The 13,173-nt window shown below is 50.3% G+C and overlaps 1 long non-coding RNA gene across 1 annotated transcript; it reads left to right on the top strand.

Moving 5' to 3' along the window:
* The first annotated feature begins 9,326 nt into the window (after positions 1-9,326).
* On the top strand, positions 9,327-12,479 carry LOC142301290 (uncharacterized). The gene is made up of 3 exons (XR_012752741.1): positions 9,327-9,798; positions 9,887-10,053; positions 12,236-12,479. It is a non-coding gene; the product is annotated as an uncharacterized LOC142301290 (long non-coding RNA).
* Positions 12,480-13,173: the final 694 nt, after the last annotated feature.

The following is a 13,173-nucleotide window of genomic DNA, read 5'->3' as shown; positions in this document are numbered from 1 at the left end:
TTAGCAGGTGTGCCTACCTGGAGTGTGGGGTGTGGTGGTGTTGTTACCCGTGTCCCCTGGCTTGCCCAGGGCGACACATTCCCCCTTAGCAAAATGCAGACCGTCCGCGGGCTGCCGTCCTACACCGGTTTTATTTTTCTGCAAAAAGGGGATAACAGGGTTAAACAAAACATACATGACATTTTTAATAAACTCTTCCCAAGACGGGAGGCACATTTACTTTTAACGTTACAACGGTGTACGGTCACGGTTTCCGCTCTCTCCCACCCAAGCAACCTGGCCCTGATGCTGCCCCTAAAACCCAGGCAGCACCCCTTGACCCACAGTCCAGCACAAGTCACCCGAGCGGGATCTGTCCTTCCCTCCAGAGGGTAGCCACCGGTTCCTTTGGTGGCTGGGCCCTGGCCTGCTCTGCTCAGGGCCCTCCCTCCAACCTGCCTCTCCGGAAGCGGCATTGCGGAAACGGTAACGGTACCCAACATATTTACAAGCCACTAACGTTTGTGGTTGCCCTGCAGAGTTCACGGGCTTGTCCATGGATAGTTCCCATGCATTTTTAAACTCTGAACGGTCCCCACGGGGACAACGGTGCCGACTCCTGCCGGTTGCTAATCACAAAGCAAATCTGGTGAAAACTCGATTCAATCATTTTCTTCTTATCATTTTTCAAAACTTTCAACAAACTTAACAGACACACACCAACCTTTTACCTTTGCGGGCCCCTCTTATTCACAGAACGGTCTCCCTGTACCTAAGTGGGGGTCTACCTAGGTTGGGACGGGTGGACCTTCGGGGCCCGGTGTCAGTGGTGCTAGACAGTGGGGTAGAGGGAACAATCGGTTCCTCCTCCCTGCTATAGTGTGGGGCAGGCGGAGGTGCAGGGGGGCTGGGTACAGGTTCATCCCTGGGCACTGGCACTGGTTCTGGCTCACGGTTAACCGCTTCCACTACTTCTTCATCCACGGGTTGTGGGAACAGTATCACTGGAAGGATCACCGCGCCGTTCTGCGTAGGCCAGTTTGCTGGGAAGTCACCCATTACAGTGTGGATTACCTCTGCTGCCTTTTCCACTGGTGGAGGAACCGGTACTTCAGCCTCTGCTTTCAACGCTGGAGGGCATTTTTTTAGATGGTCCCGAGAAACTGTGGCCAGGGTGCCCCCTTGGTCACGACTGATCTGGTAGGTCTTCCCATTGTCCCACTCGGTGGGTTGTACGATGTAAGGGACTTGCTCCCACTGGTCATCCAGTTTGTGGGCTTTTCTTTTCCGTTTCAGCACCACATCTCCTGGCTGGAAAGGACCTGCAGGCGCCTTCTGGTTGAACCGGTGCTCTTGCTGTTCTCGACTTCGACTGAGGTTTTTCTCCACATACTCCTGGATTTGCCGGTACTGGGCCCTCCTCCGACTTTCCCATTCTGCCGTTGAAGGGAGTGCTTCCGGAGCCTCCAACCCCATTTCCAGATCCACCGGCAGGCGGCCAGGCCGGGCCCTCATCAGATACGCTGGGGTGCACTTCGTCGAGCTGGATGGGATATTATTGTACATGTCGACCAAGTCGGGTAACTTTTCCGGCCACATGTTCCGTTCTTCCAGCGGTAACGTCTTGAGGAGCCCCAGGACCAAGTGATTCATTTTCTCGCACATGCCGTTGGTTTGGGCGTGGTACGGAGTGGTCCGGATCTTCTTGCAGCCGTACAACTGGCAGAATTCGTGAAACACTTCTGCTTCAAAAGCCGGGCCTTGGTCGGTCAGCACCTTCTCGGGGTACCCATGGGGTCGGCAAAAATAGGCCTGGAACGCTCGGGCAGCGGTTCGACCAGTCAGGTCCTTAACGGGGACTACCACCATGAATCTTGAGTAGTGGTCTACCATGGTCAATGCGTAGGTGTACCCACTTCGGCTAGGGGTGAGTTTGACATGGTCCAGGGCGACCAGCTCCAGCGGCTGATGGGTGACTATGGGATGTAACGGTGCCCTCTGGCTAGTCTCGTCCTTTCTCCTCAGCGTACAAGGACCGCACTCTCGGCACCAGGCTTCCACCGATTCACGCATCCCACTCCAATAGAACCGCTCCCTCAACAGCATCTCCAGCTTCTTCCACCCGAAGTGGCCAGCACCATCATGGTATGCCCGCAGGATAGTAGCAACCTCAGCTTGAGGAACGATCAACTGGCATATTTTCTCATGGGTCTTTGGGTTGATCAGCTCACGGTACAGCCTCCCTTGGTGTAGGTAGAGCCGTTTTCGTTCTTTCCACAAGCGTTGGGCTTCGGCTGGAGCGGCAGGGTCTATTCCCATAGCACCTTGTTCCACCAGGGTCTTGACAAGGCGGACAGCCGGCGCTTGGTCCTGGGCGTCCTGCCACTCTTGACTGGGCCGCGGGTCCAGGTCCGCCCGTTGCTGACATTATTGTACCCTCTCAGTAGGCGGCTGGTGAAACGCAGGCAACTCAATCTCCTCGAGGTCGTCATCCTCACACCCCTCTTCTGACAAATGGGGCATCCGGGAGAGTGCATCTGCATTGATGTTGACACGACCAGCTCGGTACTTTATGGTGAAATCATAGTTGGCTAACCGGGCTACCCACCGCTGCTCCAGCGCGCCCAACTTGGCCGTGTCCAGATGAGTTAGCGGATTGTTGTCCGTAAACGCGGTGAATTTTGCCACCGCCAGATAGTGGCGGAACCGCTCTGTGATAGCCCACACCAACGCCAATAGCTCGAGCTTGAAGGAGCTATAGTTCTCAGGGTTCCTTTCGGTCGGCCGGAGTTTTCGGCTGGCGTAGGCAATCACCTTCTCCTTCCCATCCTGGACCTGGGACAAGACCGCTCCTAGCCCCACGTTACTGGCGTCCGTGTGGAGGATGAACGGGCGCCCATAATCAGGGTACGCCAAGACCTCTTCTCCGGTCAAGGCCGCCTTCAACTGGCCAAAGGACTCCTCATGCTTGTCCTCCCACAACAGTGGGGCTCCAATAGGTCTACCACCTTTGGTCTGTCCCACGAGGAGATCTTGCATGGGGGCAGCCATCTTCGTGTACCCCTTTATGAAGCGCCGATAGTACCCCACCAGACCCAGGAACTGCCTTACTTCTTTCACTGTGGTTGGTCTCGGCCAGCTCTGGATGGCAGTGATCTTCTCCGGGTCGGGGGCGACGCCATCCGCACTCACCACGTGTCCTAGATACTGCACCCTGGGTTTCAGCAGATGGCACTTCGAGGGCTTCAACTTCATCCCGAACTTGGCAAGGGACGCGAACACCTCGGCCAGGTGCTCCAGATGGGCCTCATACGTCTGGGAATAAACAATCACATCATCCAAATACAGCAGGACGGTCTCGAAGTTTAAATGTCCCAGACAGCACTCCATCAACCGTTGGAAGGTCCCGGGGGCATTGCACAGCCCAAACGGCATGCTATTGAATTCACATAACCCCATCGGGGTGGTGAAGGCGGTCTTCTCCCGGTCCTCGGGGGCCACGGCCACTTGCCAGTATCCGCTGGTGAGGTCAAGGGTCGAGAAGTAGTGTGCAGTTCTCAGTGCAGCCAAAGATTCTTCAATACGAGGCAATGGATAGGCATCTTTATGGGTTATCTGGTTGATCTTCCGGTAGTCCACACACATCCGCATGGTACCATCCTTCTTCTTGACCAGTACCAACGGAGCGGCCCAGGGACTACAACTGTCCCGAATAACCCCTGCCTCCTTCATATTCTTCAACATATCTTTGGCACACTGATAATGTGCAGGGGGAATAGGTCTATACCTCTCTTTGATAGGGGGATGTTCACCCGTGGGAATGTGGTGTTGGACCCCCTTGATCTGCCCAAAGTCTAGGGGGTGCTTACTGAAAACCTGTTCGTACTCCTGCACTACCCTGTGTACCCCTGCCCGGTGATGTGTAGGGGTATCATCAGTGCCCACATGTAGCTGTTGGTGCCACTCCTTGGTGCCCTCTTGGGGTGGGGAAGTGCTGGTGGTAGGTGGGAGTGTGGATGGACGGGCTTCCTGGATAGTGTGAGGGTCCAGGGTGAGCAGCTTGGCAATGGTGGCATACCGGGGGAGCCTGACTTCTTCCTCCCCACAGTTCAACACTCTCACAGGCACTCTCCCTTTCTTCACATCTACCACCCCTCGGGCGGCCACTACAGTGGGCCAGTGCTCGGAAGGCATGGGCTCCATCATCGCAGGGTAGTCACGCCCCTGGGGCCCTACTGCTGCCCGACACCAGATCATCATCTCACTCCTAGGGGGCACAGTCAATGGAGCAACATCCATCACTCGCACTCCACCAATCTCCCCTCCGGTTGAGCTTACATGCTGGCGGTACATCAGGGCGCGGATCTCACGCTGCACAGCCCTCTGCCGGCTCACCGCCGCCGTGGCGGCTAGCCGCTGCAAAAGGTTCAACACATCAGCCATGCAGTGTTCCATCACATTGGTTCCCAGCACTATTTTCGGGTTATGATCACTAGGCTCATTCATGATCACAATCATACCCTGGTGTTGCAGTTCAGCTTGCCCCACTGTCATAGCCACCTCCTTATACCCCACCTGAGTCAATGGAAGTCCATTAGCGGCAATCAAATTTATACTATTGTCTGGAGGCGCCAGTTCGTCTGTGGCCCAATATTGCTGGTACAATGTGTACGGTATGGTAGTTACCTGTGATCCAGTGTCCAAGAGAGCCATCACGGGTATGCCGTCCACAGCCACAGGGATGATAGGGCGGGCCCCGACGTATCGGTCTCGCCAGTCCGGGGGGCCACGGTGTTCTACTCCTGAGGATTGGCCCGGGGCCCCAGGGGTTGCTCGTTTAACGGGCACTGTCGGTAAACATGACCCGGCTTACGGCACTTGTAGCAGATTGGGGGTCTGCTCCGCGGGTTGTTAGCGCTTCTCTGCTGCATCCAGGGAACATCTTCGGGACGGTCAGCAAGCTGTATCTGCGCTGGGGGCTGAGATCTGGTCAGAGGTTGAAGCGCAGCAAGGATTTTGGCAAGGTCCCCATCCAGGCGACGGACCTGGGCTGCCAGTTCTTCCACTGTGCTGCTCGATGCTGCGGGTAGTAAGGGGGTTGGTTTGGCGGGGGCCGCCACAACGGGAGCTGTCTCGACGGGCCACAGGACGGGTTCCAGAGCTTCAGCAGCTGGGGGCTGTAGTGCTTTGATAGCCCGCTCCTTTAACACGGCAAAGTCCACATCAGGGTGTTCCAGGGCCCACAGCCGGAGTTGTTTACGATCCTCAGGGGACCTCATCCCCTGCGCAAATTGCTCCACTAACATCTTATTGCTATCCGCCTCATTAATAGAGTTCACCCGCTTCAGCGTGCGGAGGGCGGTCTGCAGACGTAGAGCATAGTCCCGAATGCTATCCCCAGCTCGCTGCCGGCACTGGTAAAACTGCATCCTCAGCTCAGCTTCAGTCCGGGTCTCGAAGGCAGTCTGTAGCTTCTCAAAGATGGTGGCTACAGAGAGCCGGTCCCCCTCGGCCCAGGTCTCCGCTTCCTGCTCCGCCGCACCGGTTAGCTGGCCTAGCACTATCGCTGCACGTTGCTTATCAGTCAGGGGGTACAGCTCTAGCAACGGGTTAAGCTTTTTCCGGAAGGCCTGCAAGGCATCCGGTTTCCCGTCATACTGCGGTAGCCAGGCAGCTCCGGGCGCATAGGGCAAGGAAAACGGCATGACCTGAGCAAGCGCGGGGGCCGCGGCACCTCCCGCCAGTACGGCCGGGACCTGGGCAGGCCCATTCCCATCCACGGGTGCCGCTGCGGCTGCGACCACCGCTCCTCCAGCGGCTTCGTCGGGCGCAGACATCTTGTTTCCGTCCCCCTTAGCTCTTTCCGGCCCCTCCTCTCTCGGGGCGGGGTTTTGACCTTCGCGCCTCTACTGCTCGAGAAGACGCTCGAGCGGGAACTTTTCGCGCCAAAGATGGCGGCTTCTGAAATTTTTCTGCCGGATACCTCCGGCGGTAACAAGGCGCACCTCTACCTGACGGCAGAGCGGTAAGATCCTGTTCGTGACGCCAAGTTGTCGCGGGCGGGGAGGAGGGTGTCAGCACACCGCGCTCACCCCTTCTGCTCGGGTCCGGCAGTTGCTCCTGGTGGCTCGAGCTGCGGGCCGGATCCCGGGGTGTCTCGAGCGACACTCCTCGCCCGTGAGTGAAAGGGGGGTGTTTGTTGGGATTATAGTTCGTGACGCCACCCACGGTTGTGGTGATGGCACCACCGCTGCTCAGTGTGGGGGTCCCGGGGATGGTGATTGGAGCAGCCAGGTGTTGTGTTGCCCCTCCGTGGGTAGGGGTTGGTGATCCCGGGGCCCGGTGAAGAGATGTAAAGTGTAGGGCCTGGAGGGCACAGGGACGCGGGGGCCACGCTGTGCCTTGCGGCACTGTGGTACTCACTCAGCCTCAGACACGGACACAGTTTGTACGGTAAACCAACGGCTGGTAGGACGGTCCCACAGACGGCTGCACCTGCACTCCCGGTAGGTGATGGTGATGTCTCTCCTCCTTGCACCTGTGTTGTCTGATGGTATCGGTGGATTCCCTCCGGTTACCCGCTCCCCGACTGCAATCTGGGCCGGAGGAGCTCTACACTTTGCCCGCAGGCGCTGGCCCTGGGGAAACTGGTGCCTTGGCGGTGGCGGTGTCTCCCCGGTAATGGTCGGGCTGTTGCCGTCAATCGGGACTTTGTTGCTGGGGGATCTGCGTCCCCTTCACTGACGGATTCGGCAAATTGGGCGACTCCTAGCCTTGCCGGGGTCCGAGAGGCCCCTGCCCTGGTGCTGACTGTCCTTCGGAACACTGCTCCAGACCACCGGGCACACAGCCAACGGGGTCCTTCCAGGAACTTCCGAACCGTCCCACTCCGGACAATCACCGCCGTCGCTGACCTTGCTGTTCTAGCCCTACACACAGCTGGGCTCTCAGGCTTTCCTTTTTCTCTTGCCACCTCACTTGCTTTCCTCACTTTCACTTCTGGTTGTTTACTCTCACTTTTGCTCCTCTCACTTGCCCTGCCTGGGCTAATCTGCCTCCTCCTCCCTGACAGTTCTCTTCCATGTCCCTCACCGGACTGCCTGGTACTTCCTGCCTCCAGAGTTGTGAGCTCCTTGGTGGGCGGAGCCAACCGCCTGGCCCACCCCCTGGTGTGCATCAACAGACTCTTGGAGGGAGGCAACAAGGATTTTTGGGTTAGCAGGTGTGCCTACCTGGAGTGTGGGGTGTGGTGGTGTTGTTACCCGTGTCCCCTGGCTTGCCCAGGGCGACACAGACACTTCTCAATATTTGCTGTGTCATGGTCCCATAGGCTAGTTGACTGGTCTATGATGATGGCAACACATGAGAACACCAGAGTATTAGGCTAAAAAATAGTTTTATTAAATACACTTTAAAAGACAAAAAGCAAAAAAGTAATTAATTATAAATAACACTGCATAAAATCCAGACCTAGTGCAAAACAGATATATATATCAAAATTGATCACAAATAACTTTATAGAGGATGGATCCAGATGGCAACAAAATACGCCCTAAAAACAGGCAAAAAAAGGTCAAACATGCAAAAAAAGCTAAAAAAGACCTTAGTAAAGTGCCCAATGCTGAAAATATTGCACTATTTTAAGCCAAAAAGATTTGGTATCTTGTATATAGATCAAAAAACGAGAGTCCCACTCAGTACATAGTGTGAACAGGTGGGTCCCAATAGGGAAAAAAGGCCAGTGCCAATAAATGCAAGCAGTATATACAGAGAAAGGGCAGGATTAATCAAAAAGGATCCATTACCTCAGAGAGTGGAGCACCAGGACTGGCAACCTCAACATATGTTTCCAAATGGGTCTTCGTCAGGAGGTGTGGCTTATTAGTGTAACACAGGTTTATTTATACAATTGAGTAACCAATCCAAAATTCAAAGGGCCATCATGTGACCCAAATCATTAGAAACCATCTGGGGCAAACAAAGGGTGTTAGGAAAAAACCCAATCGCAGCAACTAATAAAGCCTGCGTTTCATTAACGGCGGGGGTGAGCCGCACACGTCATGTAGAAAAGGGAATCCCATTTGATCCGAAAACGTCACTGGCGCATGCGCACTGGACCGCAAACCATAAAACAGGAAGTGCCGTGCTTCGGGTAGTGCAGCCTCTGCGTCCCGGGACGCAGAGGCTGCACTACCCGAAGCACGGCACTTCCTGTTTTATGGTTTGCGGTCCAGTGCGCATGCGCCAGTGACGTTTTCGGATCAAATGGGATTCCCTTTTCTACATGACGTGTGCGGCTCACCCCCGCCGTTAATGAAACGCAGGCTTTATTAGTTGCTGCGATTGGGTTTTTTCCTAACACCCTTTGTTTGCCCCAGATGGTTTCTAATGATTTGGGTCACATGATGGCCCTTTGAATTTTGGATTGGTTACTCAATTGTATAAATAAACCTGTGTTACACTAATAAGCCACACCTCCTGACGAAGACCCATTTGGAAACATATGTTGAGGTTGCCAGTCCTGGTGCTCCACTCTCTGAGGTAATGGATCCTTTTTGATTAATCCTGCCCTTTCTCTGTATATACTGCTTGCATTTATTGGCACTGGCCTTTTTTCCCTATTGGGACCCACCTGTTCACACTATGTACTGAGTGGGACTCTCGTTTTTTGATCTATATACAAGATACCAAATCTTTTTGGCTTAAAATAGTGCAATATTTTCAGCATTGGGCACTTTACTAAGGTCTTTTTTAGCTTTTTTTGCATGTTTGACCTTTTTTTGCCTGTTTTTAGGGCGTATTTTGTTGCCATCTGGATCCATCCTCTATAAAGTTATTTGTGATCAATTTTGATATATATATCTGTTTTGCACTAGGTCTGGATTTTATGCAGTGTTATTTATAATTAATTACTTTTTTGCTTTTTGTCTTTTAAAGTGTATTTAATAAAACTATTTTTTAGCCTAATACTCTGGTGTTCTCATGTGTTGCCATATTTATCTAGTTTGACAGGCTATGTACCCTATTTACAAGGTTTTGTGTTTACTGATCTTTTCTGTTTTTATAACAGACTCCATTTTGCCTTGTTCCCACATGGATTTGAAGGCCAGGGAAGAGACCTGGCGTAGTAAGGCCAATGATATTTTTAAAAGTAACACTGCTAGTGGTTTTAATGTTCTAACTAGCGATCTTATGGAGCTCAAAAAGAGATATAAATATTTGATACAGAAAAGGACGCGCCATTGGTGGACCAAAACAACTATGGAGAACTATATCCAGCAGAAAATAGTACCCAGGGGCCTAAGAATACAGGTCCATCCCTCTTTTGATTTGGAAGATGTGGGCTTAATTGGAAGATGGGAAGATGCAGCAGGTCAATGCTCACTTTCCTTTATGTCCATTATTATTGACAAACAAGAGAAATTGATTATTGAAGTGGACCAACAAATCAAGGAGACATATACGGACCTACAGAAGGGACTTTCCACCGAACAACTCTCTCTTTTTTCCACAGAGCTTGATGGGGAAGCCCTCAAATATGAACAGGAAATCTGTTCACAAAAACAAAAAAAATACAAGAGGGATATAAACGACTATGAATCTGGGAGAATCTACAAATGGCAGTATAAAAAGAAAATCAAAAATGTGCCTATGTCTAGATCTCCATCTGTGACATCACTGTCCTCAGTGTCTAGTAGCAACAAGTCTACCTATGGAGCAGAAGCTTCTGGTCATAGACCAATCCGGACTCGAAATGGTGGCCGCAGAGATCAACAAAATTCGAAAAATGTGGACAAAGATGCCCATAATCAACCTAAGGTAATTAATTTATCTGATCATCTTCTTACGGAAGTTCAAGAGTCAATTTTGAAGAGAGGTCTAACTTTTTCTCCGTCTTCTCATTTAGACCGCTTTACGGCCGTAAAAGATGTCCACCTATTTGCTAGGAAAATCATTCTCAAACGTCATTTTGAAAAGGATAAGATCCCGCTTGATACCATCTTTGACACAGAAGAAGAAAGACAAGCTCTTCTTATTTTGGAAAGTCTAGCCAACGAGGAAGGCAGCAATGTGGTGAGTGATCTTCCTCCCCTTTTGGGTTTAAGATCAAAAAATTTTCCAAATTTAAGTACATGTCCTGCGGTGGATATTTTTGTTAAGCTTGTTACAGACGAGCTTGAAAATTTATCATTCACCTCAGGGGCCAAACCCAATATGTCTGTTCAGGAGAGGAGAATTCTGGAGGACATGGCAGCCTGGTCTGATGTAGTCTTCAAGCCTGCCGACAAGGGGGGGAATTTGGTCATTTGGCCGAAGGCCCTCTATGAGAAGCAGGCTTTTAGACTACTATCCGACCGGGTGTGCTATAAAAGGCTCTCTTCAAACCCCCTACCGAAGTTCCAACAGGAGCTGAATGATATTATTCTTGAAGCATTTGATAAGGGTATCATATCCAAGAAAATTTGTGATGCCATCATTTCAGTCAAACCAAGGTTGCCAACCTTTTACCTTTTACCAAAGGTGCACAAACACCCCTTGGATCCCCCTGGTAGACCCATAGTCTCGGGCAATGGGGGTTTGTGCGAAAGTGTCTGTCAATTCATCGATTTTTATTTGAAGCCAATTGTGTCCACCCTTCCGTCGTATCTCAAAGATACTACCGCTGCTCTAGCTAATTTTGATAACATCTACCTACAGGACAATATGCTTATGGTTACTGCAGACATAGAAAGCCTGTATACCTCAATTCGTCATTCTGATGGCCTAAAAGCAGTTTCTTGGTTCCTGAAAAATAGCAACCTGGAACCTTCTCTTTCAGAACTTCTATTGATGTTACTGGAATATATTTTAACGCATAACTGCTTTACTTTTAAAGACCAGACGTACCTCCAGCTCCAAGGAACAGCAATGGGGGCGGCTTGTGCCCCCTCTTATGCTAATCTTTTCCTTGGAGCTTGGGAGAGGGAAATCTTTGTATGTAACCCCTTACAACAGACGGAACGGGTGCACAATTGGCTTCGATACATCGATGATGTATGGTTTCTCTGGGAGGGCACTGTACAGGAATTGCAAGCCTTTATGGACTGTCTCAATTCCAATACGATTAATTTAAAACTGACCTACCAGTTTGGTACTAGGCTCAGTTTCTTGGATATTGATATTCAGAGGACGGAACGGGGTTATTTGGATACATGTGTTTACCGTAAGCCTACCTCTAGTAATGCTTTATTACGTGCTGATTCTGCTCATCCACCTGGCACAACCAGAGGAATCCCTTCCAGCCAATTTTTAAGATTAAGGAGAATTTGCTCATCAGACGAGCATTTCCGGCAACAATCAAGAGATCTTTATGATCGTTTTAGGGCTAGGGGCTATAGCCATAGGACGATACGTCATGGTTTTAATATCGCCAAAAATTCGTCCAGGAACGATCTATTGTATCGGGAACAGTCTAACACTTCAACAAACAAGGACACTGTTAGACTTATAACTACTTTCCATAGCCAATGGAAAGGTTTTCAAGAAATTATATACAGACATTGGAAAACTCTTTTCACTGATCCAGTTCTCAGAAGGATTCTCCCCCAAAGACCCTCGATCACTGCAAGACGATCAAAAAATCTAGGTGATATCCTTGTAAGAAGCCATTATCAGGCAGTTCCTACTAAAAGAACACCTGCTAATAATCAAGGCTTCTTTCCTTGCAGGTTGTGCAAAGCCTGCTTGAATTTAGTCAAATGTAAGGATTTTACAAACTCTACCTCGAGCCGCACTTACCAAATTCTTCATCATCTTACATGCTCTTCGAAAGGCGTAATTTATTACGCCACCTGCCCCTGTAAAAAAATCTACGTAGGCATGACCACTCGTGAATTGAAGAAAAGAGTACGGGAGCATGTTCGTGATATAGATAAGGCTAAGACGGCGGAATCTTTTGAACAACTCAAAACTTTGGCGAAACATTTCAGGACATATCACAATAGTGATTCGAGTTTACTACAGATAAGGGGGATTGACCAGGTTACGCTGGGCAGTAGGGGTGGGGATTTGTTTAGGTCTCTATCCCAGGTAGAAAGTCGTTGGATTTATAGGCTGGATACAGTTTCTCCGAAAGGTCTTAACGAAAACTTTGGGTTCGCGTCCTTTTTGTAGTTCATATTTTTGGGTTCCATGGGATCTGCTAGGTTGCTTTTCTTTTTGCAGGTTTTAATGTTGTTTTGTATTATTTTTAATTTTTTTATGTTTATTTTCCTAGTACCATTTCCATCACTGAATGTGCTTGATCTGTGACCTTTGGATCATATGATGTCATCTTATGGCTCGTGCAGGAATATTCTGTATTGTACTTTGCCTCTTTTCGTTGTGAGAAAGAAAGAGAAAAAGAAGAAGAAAAAGAGAAAAAATCTTTTCTGCCAGCGGTTCATAATTATTCGTCCTTCTGCTTTCTTCTTTCTCTATATACTTTATATGTGGCTGTATTTTACTAAATATATCTCTCAGGGCCGTTGTGTTTGGATAACATGCTTGTCCTTTTTTCATCTATGTTTATGATCCATGAATATTCTGGGTGCATTTTTCTAACATGTAGTTGTCTGCGATCCGGTGTGCACACAATATAATACTGTGTGCTTTGGACAGCCATGTGGGTTTCCCTGGTCTTTACCACTGGGCTATGCCTTTTGTCCGATCACAGAGCGCGTCTAGCTGGCCTGCCTTCCATGGAATCGTCTGTGCTTCGGCTCTATACAGGTGCACGCCCACCGGTCGCCTAGCGACATGGGACGCAGAGGCTGCACTACCCGAAGCACGGCACTTCCTGTTTTATGGTTTGCGGTCCAGTGCGCATGCGCCAGTGACGTTTTCGGATCAAATGGGATTCCCTTTTCTACATGACGTGTGCGGCTCACCCCCGCCGTTAATGAAACGCAGGCTTTATTAGTTGCTGCGATTGGGTTTTTTCCTAACACCCTTTGTTTGCCCCAGATGGTTTCTAATGATTTGGGTCACATGATGGCCCTTTGAATTTTGGATTGGTTACTCAATTGTATAAATAAACCTGTGTTACACTAATAAGCCACACCTCCTGACGAAGACCCATTTGGAAACATATGTTGAGGTTGCCAGTCCTGGTGCTCCACTCTCTGAGGTAATGGATCCTTTTTGATTAATCCTGCCCTTTCTCTGTATATACTG

Source organism: Anomaloglossus baeobatrachus, chromosome 4 (genome assembly GCF_048569485.1).
Source record: "Anomaloglossus baeobatrachus isolate aAnoBae1 chromosome 4, aAnoBae1.hap1, whole genome shotgun sequence".
Taxonomy (NCBI): Eukaryota; Metazoa; Chordata; class Amphibia; order Anura; family Aromobatidae; genus Anomaloglossus; species Anomaloglossus baeobatrachus.
The sequence above is the reverse complement of the archived record's forward strand: the minus strand, read 5'-3'. Positions and strand labels throughout refer to the sequence as shown.